The sequence below is a fragment of the Oculina patagonica genome, chromosome 10, assembly GCF_052425735.1.
Source record: "Oculina patagonica isolate OP01 chromosome 10, crgOcupat, whole genome shotgun sequence".
In the NCBI taxonomy this organism is placed as follows: Eukaryota; Metazoa; Cnidaria; class Anthozoa; order Scleractinia; family Oculinidae; genus Oculina; species Oculina patagonica.
The window spans coordinates 4,719,096-4,731,194 of NC_135767.1; positions in this window are offsets into that span (position 1 = coordinate 4,719,096).

Here is a 12,099-nt window from a genome sequence, read left to right on the forward strand (position 1 = left end):
TTCATTTTATTCACCCTTTCTTTCTGTTTTATTTCTCATGTGCCTGCTCACACTCAAGTAATGTAATTCGGCCAGTGGTATAAGCTAGCCAATTTAGCCATTTACATGTACCTTAAAAATTCCTTAAAAATAATTAACGATTTTGGAAAGTCATGTAGACACCTTGTTATGTCGTCAACTAAACTCAGATAATCTCAAATAGATAAGGAGCATCAGGTTTTTGAATCAGATTAATCTTTTGTTTACAGGTTAACAGGGGCGTATCAGAAGCCGATTTTTTAAGGGGACGAATCCTCAAGCTGGGTATCCGCTGTACTACTAATGCTAACCGCAAATTGACACGGAAGTTGTTATTCAAATACGAAGGAAAACTCATTTGTAAGTTCGATTTCTCTTTTATACTTTCATGTATGGTATTGTTGTGTAATTTTCTTTTTGATGTTAATTAATTATAAGAACAGAACACTTTTAATCATTACATTTAATTTATTATTGTAGGTTCAATATCAACGCCCACTGTGCAGCCTTCACTTACAACAAATCTACTGAATGTAACTTTGACGTTATCGCCATCGACAATAACAAGTTTAAGAACAACTACATACGTGAGGAATAGTGGAACAAATAGTTCCCCATCAATCTCTGTCAACATTCCGACCGCCTCAAGTATTTCAAGGACAGTCTCTGTTTCTTCAACAACAGTCTCGGATACTCCATCAACGGGTCCCGAAATTTCACCCACGATTCCCGATACTCCAAAAACTGTTCCCGATGTTCGGTCGACAGTTTCCTATACTTCACAGTTTGTCTCCGTTTCTCCAAAGACCGTCTCCAATGCAATCCCGACTGTCTCTGATACTCCACCGACCATTTCCGAGGTTCGATCGACCGCCTCGTATACTCCACCTTCGAATTCGACACCAGATGCAACGACAAGCTCCTCTTCTGAGGTAAGAATTTTTATCTAATGTAAGAATAAAAATTAAAGGTTAAGGTGGGAGTAAACGTGAATTTGAATGGAATCTTATAAGTTCTAAAGAAGGGGTAGAAGGAAATTATTTTTGGAACACCACCAGACAGTTGATCCTCAACAGAAGAGCACCCAGGTTGTCAGGGGACTTTACTCCAGCCTTAAAGTAAACTAGATTATGTCACAACCTATTAGAAATAATTTGAGAGTGCGATAAAAATCATGGCAAGTGCACAAGCTTTCGCAGTTGCCGCGTTTGTAAGCCATTTTTGTTTGAATAACTACGCATGCGCCGGGCTGACGTAATCCCATGTATAATCTTCCTGTCATATAAAACTTATTTGAGTTTCGATCATAAAGGTAGAGCACTGACGGGAAACGTTAAAAGTTCCAGTCAGGGGGGGAAAGAAACGAGGTCTGGGACCGAGCTGCGATGCTCTCACAACTTGCAACGCGATCAATTCACGATGTAGTCAGCGGTTTTTGGACGATGATGCAACGGGCAATCTTTTCCCGCGAAATGGAAGCTATGGCAATCGCGACTACCATGCTGTAGAATCACTTATTATAAAGGGGTTCAATTCTCTTAACTAAAAATCTAAAAGCAGTGTTTATCCGAAAATTTCGTCATCTTCGTGTAGTTTTAAGAACGCAGAATTTTTTGATGCCGTGCTACTTTTCAGTGCTGAAATGCAAATGTTTGTACCACGATTTTCAACTGGCCCACATGGGGATTGTAAATGAAGTAAAACAAAGAAAGACCAAGTCAACAAACAAACTCGAAACAATAGAGTAAGAACAATAGCTCCGACTGGCGCGGGAATATTCGATCGCCACGTTTTCATTACCATTTCCGTGATAGTTTTTATTTCATAACAAACACCACATATTGACACCAGGAACCTTTTCGGAGAAATTTTCGCTGCTTTAAAGACAAAACTTAGAAAGCCTTTGGAAAAATTTCCGCACAGGACCCTACATTTATTATGCATGCAGAATAATTAATTATGCATGCGCTCTATTGTCTTTTTAGACGATGGCCAACTCCCATGTTATTGTTTTGGCAAGTTCACAAAGAAAGGAGCTGCTCATGCGCCTTAGAGACATCCGCTGACTACCGCCCCGATGATTGCTTTGCAAGTTGTGGGAGCATCGCTCAGATTTCATATAAGAGAATGTATGGGAAGTTGCTTCCCCCCCCCCCCCCCTGGTTCCAGTGCTATTTTGCATTGGTAAAACAGATAACAAAAATAAATTGCCAATCAGTTAGCTCATTCTTGTTCTTGAAGGCAATGTGTTAATTTTTCTTGTCTCCAGATCCCTGCACGTCCCAGTCCTGGCAGTGAACGGAGAACAGATGACAATTCAACTTCCATGGCTCTCATCGCAGGAATAAGCGCCGCTGTTTTTGCCATTGTTGTCATTGTTGGTTTCCTGGTTTATCGACGTCGCTACTCCAAGTAAGTGAATTCTGCGTTTTTGACTCAAAAGATAAAAATAAACTGGTAACAAATCATGATCATATTTGCCGCAAAAATCAATGGGTTAACGTTAAATGTGTTTAAACGACTGGTAGCAGAACCGTGGAATACGGGACGGTAAATTCTATGTCACTATCACAGTGCCTTTTTCTAATTTTTATGCTACAGAAACTAATGCAAAACTAATGTTTTGAGTGAAGCAATCTTGCATCCGATGACGTCGTTGTTTTATTTTTGTTTACTGACAAAGTGGGGCTGGAACAAAAAGTGTTTATTTGATATTCTATAAAGCTTACTTGGTACTAGGCTACATTTAAAACGACTAGGTCTGTCAAAGATTTAATACCTGTACATTTTTGAACGTGCATCAAAAGCCTAGTAGTAGTAAGTGATGGGTCTGACAAATACCACTTGGGTAGTAGTCGTTTTTTTTGCCGGTGGGCCCTAAAAGCCGATTTTACCCCCCATTTTTGTGGGCAAAAAAAGCAAGAGAGAGAGAGTGGAAGCATGCCACGCCCGAGCGAGCAAAGCTCGTGGGTGCGCAGCACTCACACAGGGAGAGCAGGGTGGGAGGGAGAGCAGGGTGGGTGGGGAAGCGCGGGGTGGGGGGTGGCGTGAGCGCCGCGAGCGGTGGTATGTCAATTGAACAAATGTGACTACTGAGTACATGGCTCGCAGTGATACCTCGTCTGCCGCGAACAAAGCTTTGAACTTAATGGATGCACCGATTCCGCTTAGAGTGCGAAGGAGATTGCGCAGCCCGTTGCGAGCGCAAAAGTATCCACTAAAACCACCTCGGCGCCGGCCCCGCGAGGAAAAAGAGAGGAACATCCAAAGGGAATTTGACCCTTTTCTGCCGCACGGAAACCGGGAGGTAACAAATTATCAGAATGAGATTTTGAATCTCTTTGATGTTGCGGAAGACGAGGGGGAGGAGGAAAAAGTGGCCGGCGTTTTATTCGATGGCGTTTTATCAGAGGTTTGGAAAACGATCTTACACCAAACTTTATGCAAAAAATCCGAGAAAACGTAGGCACAGCGTTTTATATCAAGCATACTTACTCGTATTGGTTGCGCAACATCGAAGACGATACGGTTATTGCTTACTACACCAACAAAGGCTCACCTTGGATTAACAGGCTTTCTGAAGCGAAAAAGTGGTTGACCGAACAGGAGACAAAACGCCTGGCCTTTGACAATATCAAAAGACCTTCCACAAAGTGGGTGTTTTTTGAAGCTTTTTTGATGCTGAAGTAAAGGTTGTGCTTGACCGACGACCTCTGTTAGGCACGGGACCCTTACCATGTTGGCTTCGCAATCTTGCGCATGGCAGGTTGCTGGTTGCGCTGGACACTTATCAAGATAATTTGTGTTTGTGGCGTTGTCTTGCTGTGCACCGAGGGGCGCGTTTTGATCGAAGCACGGTAGCAGCCCGACGGCTTGCAAAGAGTTTTTACAAACTCGGAACTGAGCCGATCGACTGCCCCAAAACATCTCTTGATGAATTGGATAAAGTTGAAAGGCATTTGAACCTGGGCACAGATTTTTCTGATTGGCTCGGCATCCGAGTTTACGAGCCTATGCGTGAAAAAAATGGGGAAGTTGTATGGCACTTAAGAAGAAACTCACCCGCCAAGCTGACGAACATTTTGACAATTGGCATTTATGAAGGGCACGCGTTTGTAATAAGAGATATTGAAAGGTTGGCCAAGACGTTTGCATGTGCCCATTGCAACGCAAGATTCACAAAAGCCAACCACCTGAAACGGCATCATGAAACGTGCAGCCAAGGAAAAACAATAATTCATTGCCCAGCCGAAAAGGTTGAAGAACCGCAGACAAGCTTTGAGAAGGCTTTTTATCCGAACCACCGAGCTTCCAAAGAATCGCTTTGCTGGCTTGACCAAGAAGCCAAGCGGCGTAAAATTCACATACACCACGCAATGTGCGGCCACGGTGGCGAGCGTTGGGTTGGGGGTGCGCCTGTTGACGGGTTTGACCCCATTACCAAAACGGTATTTCAATACCACGGTTGTCATTGGCACGGGTGTCTGAAATGTTACCCACAAGATCGTGGTAAAATCATATGTCGTGGCCAGACGCGTCAAGACAGGTTTTTAGCCACAATGAAACGCTCAAGTTGGCTACGACTGACTGGCTACCGTGTGGTTGAGGCCTGGGCGTGCGAGGTAGGGGAAAACGAGCTTGACGCGCCGCGGGCGCAGACAAAAAGCTATCCGCACGCGATTTTGTACGATTTTGAGGCGTATGGTGACAATAAACAGAGAAAAGAACAAACGTCAGCGCTCACGACCGAAAACACACATGTGCCAATCTCGGTAAGCATTGGCGACACCCTTGAAAGAGAACCCACCCACATTTGTGAAAGAGACCCGGCGGAGCTGGTCCGCAAGTTCATGGAAGAGCTGGAGAGACGTGGAAAAAACATTCGGGCCCAAGTAAGAGCGGAATTTATGCCAAAAGACGTTGACCTGCTTCCCAAAGCGCAGCGTCAAAAAATTGAGGAATGGTGCAACCAAGTTCCTGTAGTTGGGTTCAACTCGGGCAGTTACGATCTGAATTTGATCAAAAATTACTTTGTAGGCCGCCTTGCCGACACAACTGGCAAAGTCAGAGTGGCGAAAAACTGTAACAAAATCATGTTTTTGCTTACTCCGAGCTTTCGTTTTCTTGACATTATTAACTACCTTGGGCCGGGGACAAGCTATGAAAAGTGGGTAAAGGCTTATGGGAGCGAGGCCAAAAAATCGTGGTTTCCTTATGAATGGTTTGACACGCCCGAAAAGCTTGATTATCCAGGTTTGCCAGATTATTTTATTTGTCACCAACCGGGCACGGCTTGCCAGCCTTGGTATTCAAAGTTGAAAAACTCTTTTGTGCTAAAACTTTCAGAATGGAAAGCTTGTAAAAAACTGTTTCGAGAAAAGGGCATGCGCACCTTCGCAGACTGGCTGCGTTATTACAATAATCTCGATGTGACTCCCGGCCTGGAAGCTCTTGAAAAGATGAAAGCTTTTTACACTGAAAAGAGGATTGACATTTTTAAAGACGCAGTTAGTATTCCCGGAGTAAGCTTACATTACCTGCTCAGAGGATCTGTTGAAAGAGGGGCGGAACTTTACTCACCTGGTAGAGCCGCGTACGAAATGCTGAAAGAGGCTGTTGTTGGCGGGCCAAGCATAGTATTTACGAGGCACCACGAGGTCGGCGTCACAAAAATCAGAGATCACCAGTACTCTGATCCGCATCTTTGCAAAAACATTGTTGGCTACGATGCGAATGCCCTTTATCTGTCAACAATGTTGCAAGACATGCCCTGCGGAAAGGAAGAAGTCCGCGACTTCACAGGAGGCCTTCAAGAAGTGTGGGCGAAGGTGCTGACGAAAAATTTGAAAGGAGAATATGCAGCTGATGTGGCCAAATGGTTTGGATTTGCAGAAGTAGACATAGAAATTCCAAAAGAGCTGTGGAAAAAGTTTGAAGAGATGCCGCCATTTTTTCACAATAAAGAGGTCCCAGGAGGGCTTGTCCCACAACACATGTATGAATACTTGAAAAGAACAAAAAGAAATCGCGGAAATGGTAAAAAGCTCGTTGGAGCCCTTTCTGCCAAAAAGATTCTTTTGTATGCTCCACTGCTGCGCTGGTATGTGGAACACGGGGCAGTAATTACTGCGGTGCACCGAACGATTGACTACGAACCGAAAAAAATCTTCAACTGGTTCGTGGAACAAGTGACAGAGGCGCGAAGAACAGGTGATGTTGAGAGGTGCAAGGCCTTGCTGGCAGACGTGTTTAAGCTGTTGGGAAACAGCGCTTACGGGAAGCTGATCGAGGCCCTTGAAAGGCAAACAAACGTGATTTATACGAAAGACGAAAAAGTGGTTGACCGAGCTCTGCGAAGCGCGTATTTTAGCGACTTAGATGAAATTGGGGAAGCGTACGAGCTGGAAAGCCGCAAGCCAAGAATAACGATCAACAGGCCTTTTCAAGTTGGGATCGCGGTTTACCAGTTGGCGAAGCTGCGCATTTTGGAATTTTACTATGACTTTTTGGATAAGTATGTTGATAGAAAGGACTTTGAGCTGATTCAGATGGACACGGACAGCTGCTACATGGCCATTTCTGCTTCGAAGCTTGAGGACATCGTAAAACCAGAGTTAAAACAAGAATTCGAGGCCCAAAAAAAACAATGGCTGGCTTGGGACAAGTGGAGCGGCCGCACGCCCGGTCTCTTCAAGCTGGAGTGTGTGGGTAGCCGGATGATTGCTCTCTGCCCAAAGTGTTATTTTATTGAGGAACAAGATGGAGAAAAAAAGAAGTTCAGCACCAAGGGTATGTCAAAGGCGCAAAACGAAGTGACTTGGCAGCGTTTTAAGGCCGCTCTTGAAGGCAGTGTGGATAAAGCGAGTAACAGAGGCTTCCGTATGAAGAAAGGAAAAATGGTAACTTACGAGCAGGAAAAACTGGGTTTGAGCGCCTATTACGACAAACGTTGGGTGCTTGAAGACGGAATACATACCGAACCGATTGAATATCACCTTTAGCTGGCATTGACTGGTGGAAGGGAGGTATTAGGAGGTACGGCGAGCAGCTCCTCGCGCACAAAGCCGCGCTTGGGGCCGTCTTGCAAGTAATACAGAACAGGTTCGTTCGGTTTCATTACAGCTCTTTCAAGCGAAAAGACTTTTAAAGACCAGATTGGATCGGTGGCACGTTTCTCCCCACCTTCTAACTCACCCGGCTGGTACAAATACCTAACATTCACGAAGGAGGGGAGCTTTTTTTCGCTCTTACCAACAGGCCTCAAATAAGGAGTCGACGGCTTGGTAGCAATGGCTTTCACTTTAATAGCTTCTGAGGGTTTTTTGCCTGTTAGCCTTGTGACTTCGTTGTTCAGAGCGGCAACAACTTCAGGAAGCCGTTTCACCCAAGCAGTAGAACGCTGGCCCTCAGGGAGCCGCATTTCAACGGCGTACTGGTGACCGAACAGGCGCTCTGCCAGAGTGCGGTTGAAACGTTCAACAATGGCTTGATCTCTGTGAATGTTAACACGCCCGCGTCTAATATAGGTTTTGTGATTTTCCATTTCTTTGGTAACAGCTCCCATGAATTCGCGACCAGGGTCAACTTGAAGCATCTGTGGCCATTTTAGTGCACTTCGCCTGTAAATTGTCTGAAAACCTTTTGCAACCTCAGTTGAATCTTTGGAGGTCAAAGGCTCGGCCTCTTTGTAACGGCTGGCAACGTCAACAACAGTCAGAGCGTATTTGTAAACTTTTCGCCCTCGCGGCAGTTTGTCGTGTGGCAGAAAAAGAAGGTCCGCCTGGTGGACCGCGTTTGGAGTAGAAACATCGAATTTTGGGCGAGGAACGTATCGGGGTGCCGGAAGGTAGATCTGCCAAAGGGCCTGCTTAACGAGCCACTTTTTTGCGGCATCTTCGGAAACCTTGGCGGCCTCGGCTAATTTTTTTATCGCGGCAATTCCTTTCCAGTAGCCCTGGGGGCTATAGTAGACTTTTGAGATCTTTGCATCCATGCGAGCACTTCGTGCGTGTGTCACAACGTGACTGTGTATACAAGAAAAAAAGAAAAGTTTAAAGAAACCGAAAGGCAGCGTACCCAAGTGCAAGCGCGCCAGCGCCAACAAACATCAGTTCACCTTGTTTCTGCTGCTCACTTGGCTGATAAAAGTCAGAGAACTTGGGTTCTTTCGGAGGAATCATTTGTTTGTCAGGATGTGCCTGGTTGTAGAGTTTGAAAGCGTAGTCAGTGTTTGTGAAGTTCTGTTTGGCCTGCTCTTTTATTTCCGCGTTGGTTTGTATCCAGTCGAGGAGCTTGGTGCGGTCTCGAGAGTATTTAGCGTAAGCTGCCTGGTAAGCCTCAAGAGCTTTGTCGTGCCTTTCTTTTTCTTTCAAAGCGGCGTCATCTCCGCCACCCAAATATTTGGCAAGATAGTTGCCGCCAATGAAAGCAGCAGCGTTCAAGATAGCTCCGCCAGCCATAATCGCTACGCTTGCCATTGTGTGTTTTTGTTCTTATATTATGATATTTTTTTTTAATTGGTGGGGAGAATTTTCTGGTCCTCGAGATACTGTTTAAGTGCAACGCTGCCAGCCATGACGGCTGTGAACTTTACATAGTTCATAAAACTGCTGCTTGGGTCGGATGTAAAGTTTTCTTTTACAACTTTTTTGGCAGCCCAGCCGATTCCGGCGGCAAGGCCAGTGAGAGTCGCGGCATCCATGAGTGTTTTTACGAGTTTGTTGTCAGACATGGTGTTTGTTATAAAATAAAAATAAATATTTAAATTGAAAAATAATTTTATGAATTCTTTTAATCTCATCAAAGAGTTCTAATAAAAAAAAAGTTAATTGCTGAAGTCAGAAAGTAAAACAGAAATCACTTTCTTAAAGACTTTCGCTGGTCAAACCAACATCATCAACCGCAGAATTAAAGATTTTTTGCATTTCAGCAAACACCTTGCCTTTTGTTTGTTCAATCATCTTTTTTCTTTTTTCTTCATTTTCTATTTCTTCATAATCTTTTAAAAGCATTCTTAAATTCCAATGCCACCTGTTTAAATTTTCTGTACATTTTTCAGCAATTGCATAAAATTTTTTTAATTTTTCTGGTTCTAGCCGGTTTAAATAGGCTTTTCCCTCATTTAAAACAGCTGTTGCTCGTTCCTCATCTTTTTCAAAGCAATTTGAAAGCATAGAAAGCACAAAAAAGTTTCCAAAATCCATTGGCTCAGGCACAGTGTATGGCTTCGTGTCTGTCATCATGTCGGTCATCGTGTTTCGTTTACTTAAAAATCGCAAATGTTTAAATGAAATTTATTTAATATTTTTTTTAATCCATCGGACGGATTCCTCTTTTTGAGCCATTTTGGCTTGTTGGTTGCGGAATTCTAGAGCCCGTTTGGCGCGTGTCTGAAGAACGCGTTGCAACCCTTCCAATACTTTCTGCTGTAACTGGTGTGTCATCAGTTATAAGAGTTGGCGGAGCTTTAAATGTTGGACTTCTTTTTTCGTTTATAAAGGCTTTTATGTCTTCGCGTTTCACATAAGTTGTAACGATTGCAACGCCGATACCAAGCAAAGATATCCATTGATTTGTGGTGAGACCGCTTGATTGCGGCTGAGGCTCGGTCGGAGCTGGTTCCGTTACGTCCGGTGGTGTTACATTTCGCTTTGCAGCAGCAGATTTCTTTTCCTTTTCTTTTGCAATTATTGCAGCAGCCTCGACAGCAGCTTTTTTCTGTGCTTCACGAGCCTGTTTTGTTTTTTCAGCCGCGAGCTTGCCAGCAGCCACTCTCTTTGGATTTTTGGCAGGCTTTGTTGCTGGAGTTGTTGAAGTAACTTGTTTCTGTTCTTCTTGAGCGATCGGAGTTTGTGATTCACGTTGTTCGATCTCGGCCATTATTTAATGAGAAAAAAATAATATTTAAATGAAAAATGCTCAGCAAACTTTTTTGGTCAGCAATTTCTAAGCATTGTCCAGTAATTACTTAGCATTTTCTTAGCATTTCTCAGAAAAATCTTCAGTAGTTAGTGTTTCAGCGCCATGGCGCTGGGACTCAAGAGTCCCTTTGGCTTGCAACTTTGTCAATTCGTTTAAATCAATGTGCTTTGTTGTGATGAGCGCAGCATTTGCAACGGCAAGAAATCGGCCGCATTTCAAAGCCAGACCGCCTGCCAAAGTGGACAGCTCTTTACTGATAATGTAGTCGTTTTTGAGTTCCTTTTGATAATCATTGACGTCCTTGATATTTACGGCCTTACCAACGACTTTGGTAACAAGAAAAATAAAGCTGTCAATCAAGCTGTCGGTTGTTTTGGATCCAACGTATGCCTCATATCTCTTTAAGTACTTTTCAACTTCCTTATCTGTCAAGCGCTTCACCTGCTCGTGTGTCAGTTGCACACCGATTGCTTCTTTGGCTTTTCCTGTTGAAACAAGGATTGCAAGCTGTTCACGCAAAGCAGGAATGTCAGGGCCTTGAATGAGTGCCATAGCGCTTTCTGTACTTTCTGGTTCAGCTCCTAGCAGTTCCATTACGGAAGCTAATTCTTGTTCACTTGCAGCGTCCTTGACGCTCTCGGAACGGGAAGTTGCGAACGGGTCAGCCATTTATTACTCTAAAAAATATGTTCAATAAAAAAATTTTGTGCCGTAAGGGTGGCGATGAGAAATGACAAGATGCGAAAACTTATTTTTTTTTTAGCTTTAAAATGATTTCTTTGTAATCCTCATTGGCAAGTTCGCCAGCGTAATCCTCAAAGATTGCCTTCGTGGTCTTGGCAGAGGGGGTGTAAAAGAAAACGATTGCCGCAACATTTTCGCGGAATGAGGAGGTTATGCTTGTCAATTTTTGAGTTAACACCCATAAGCTTAAACCTGCGTGGCGAGCAGAGAAAGCAAGATTGACCAACTCCCCTGTTCTTCCCTTTACATCTTTCGAAGCAGCGCAGTCGTCGAGGATGACAAGCGTGTTCGTACCCTCAAAAAGAAATCTTGAAAACCTTAACCAAGATTCAACCTCGTGCTGCTCGCAAATAAAAACAAAAAATCGAAGATCTTCCTCAGCAAAGCGATAATAAGTCTTGTTGTGCGCGAAAGTCGGGCAGATAAGCACTATATAGTCAAACTTGCCGCGGAAAGGGCCACAAAGCTGATTGACCACGTACCTTGTTTTTCCTGAGTTCGTTGGTCCCACAATGAGAGCGTTGAAGGGTATATTGGCAGGATCCATTTCAGAACTTCGTTCGTATATATTATAAAAGCACAGATTCTAACTGCCTGCCAATTATATTCATTTGGGCGTCGCTAATTACGTAAATGTGGCAGTTCAAATTACCTGAGCCGCTTGCTTTCCTCTCTAGCTCAAGCTGGACACCGTCCTTTGTGTTCACAAGGCGCGTGCCACTTCCGTGCATCGAGTGGTCAGCCATGGAACGCAGATCAATAAGAAGGCCAAACTTGTCTTCTGTGTAAAACTTTTGCAGAGTCATGTGCTGCGTTTTATTTTTTTCTTTCATGAAGAATCTTTTAACTTCTCCCCAAATGTCCATTCCTTCGATGCCGTTGTTGTACAGCATGTTTGGCGAGCCGTTGACAGTGATGCTTACTTTTGTAAGGTCCGGGTTAATGTACTTTTCCGAGCTCCTTGCACCTTTGTTATATTGCTCAATAAATAGGAGCAAGATACCTTTCATGGACCTCCTCTGCGGGTTAACCCTTAGATTCAGACGTGTGTCGGAGCCTTTTGCAAAAGTCACCACTTTATCACGCTGGATGTGGTCGTAAGCGAACTCTTTGCCGCCCGAATAAGCGCTGAACGCTTCATCTGCAATTTCCTTGCTTCTTATCATCTCGTACTCCAGCTGGATGTTTGTCAACTTGTATTTCAGTTTTGTTGTATCTGAGCCTCTGACCACATGTTCGGCTGCCGCGAGCTTCAGTTCGAACACAAGATCGTTGTATAGTGCCTGAGGATAAAATGCCCCGTGGTCAGTTAAAATCTGGTGATCCAGACGGATGCGGTATTTATTACCATATAGCTCATTCAGCTTTTTTTCTGCGTCCACACCTGAAGTTTTCTTATCGCCAGCATTTGAGCGA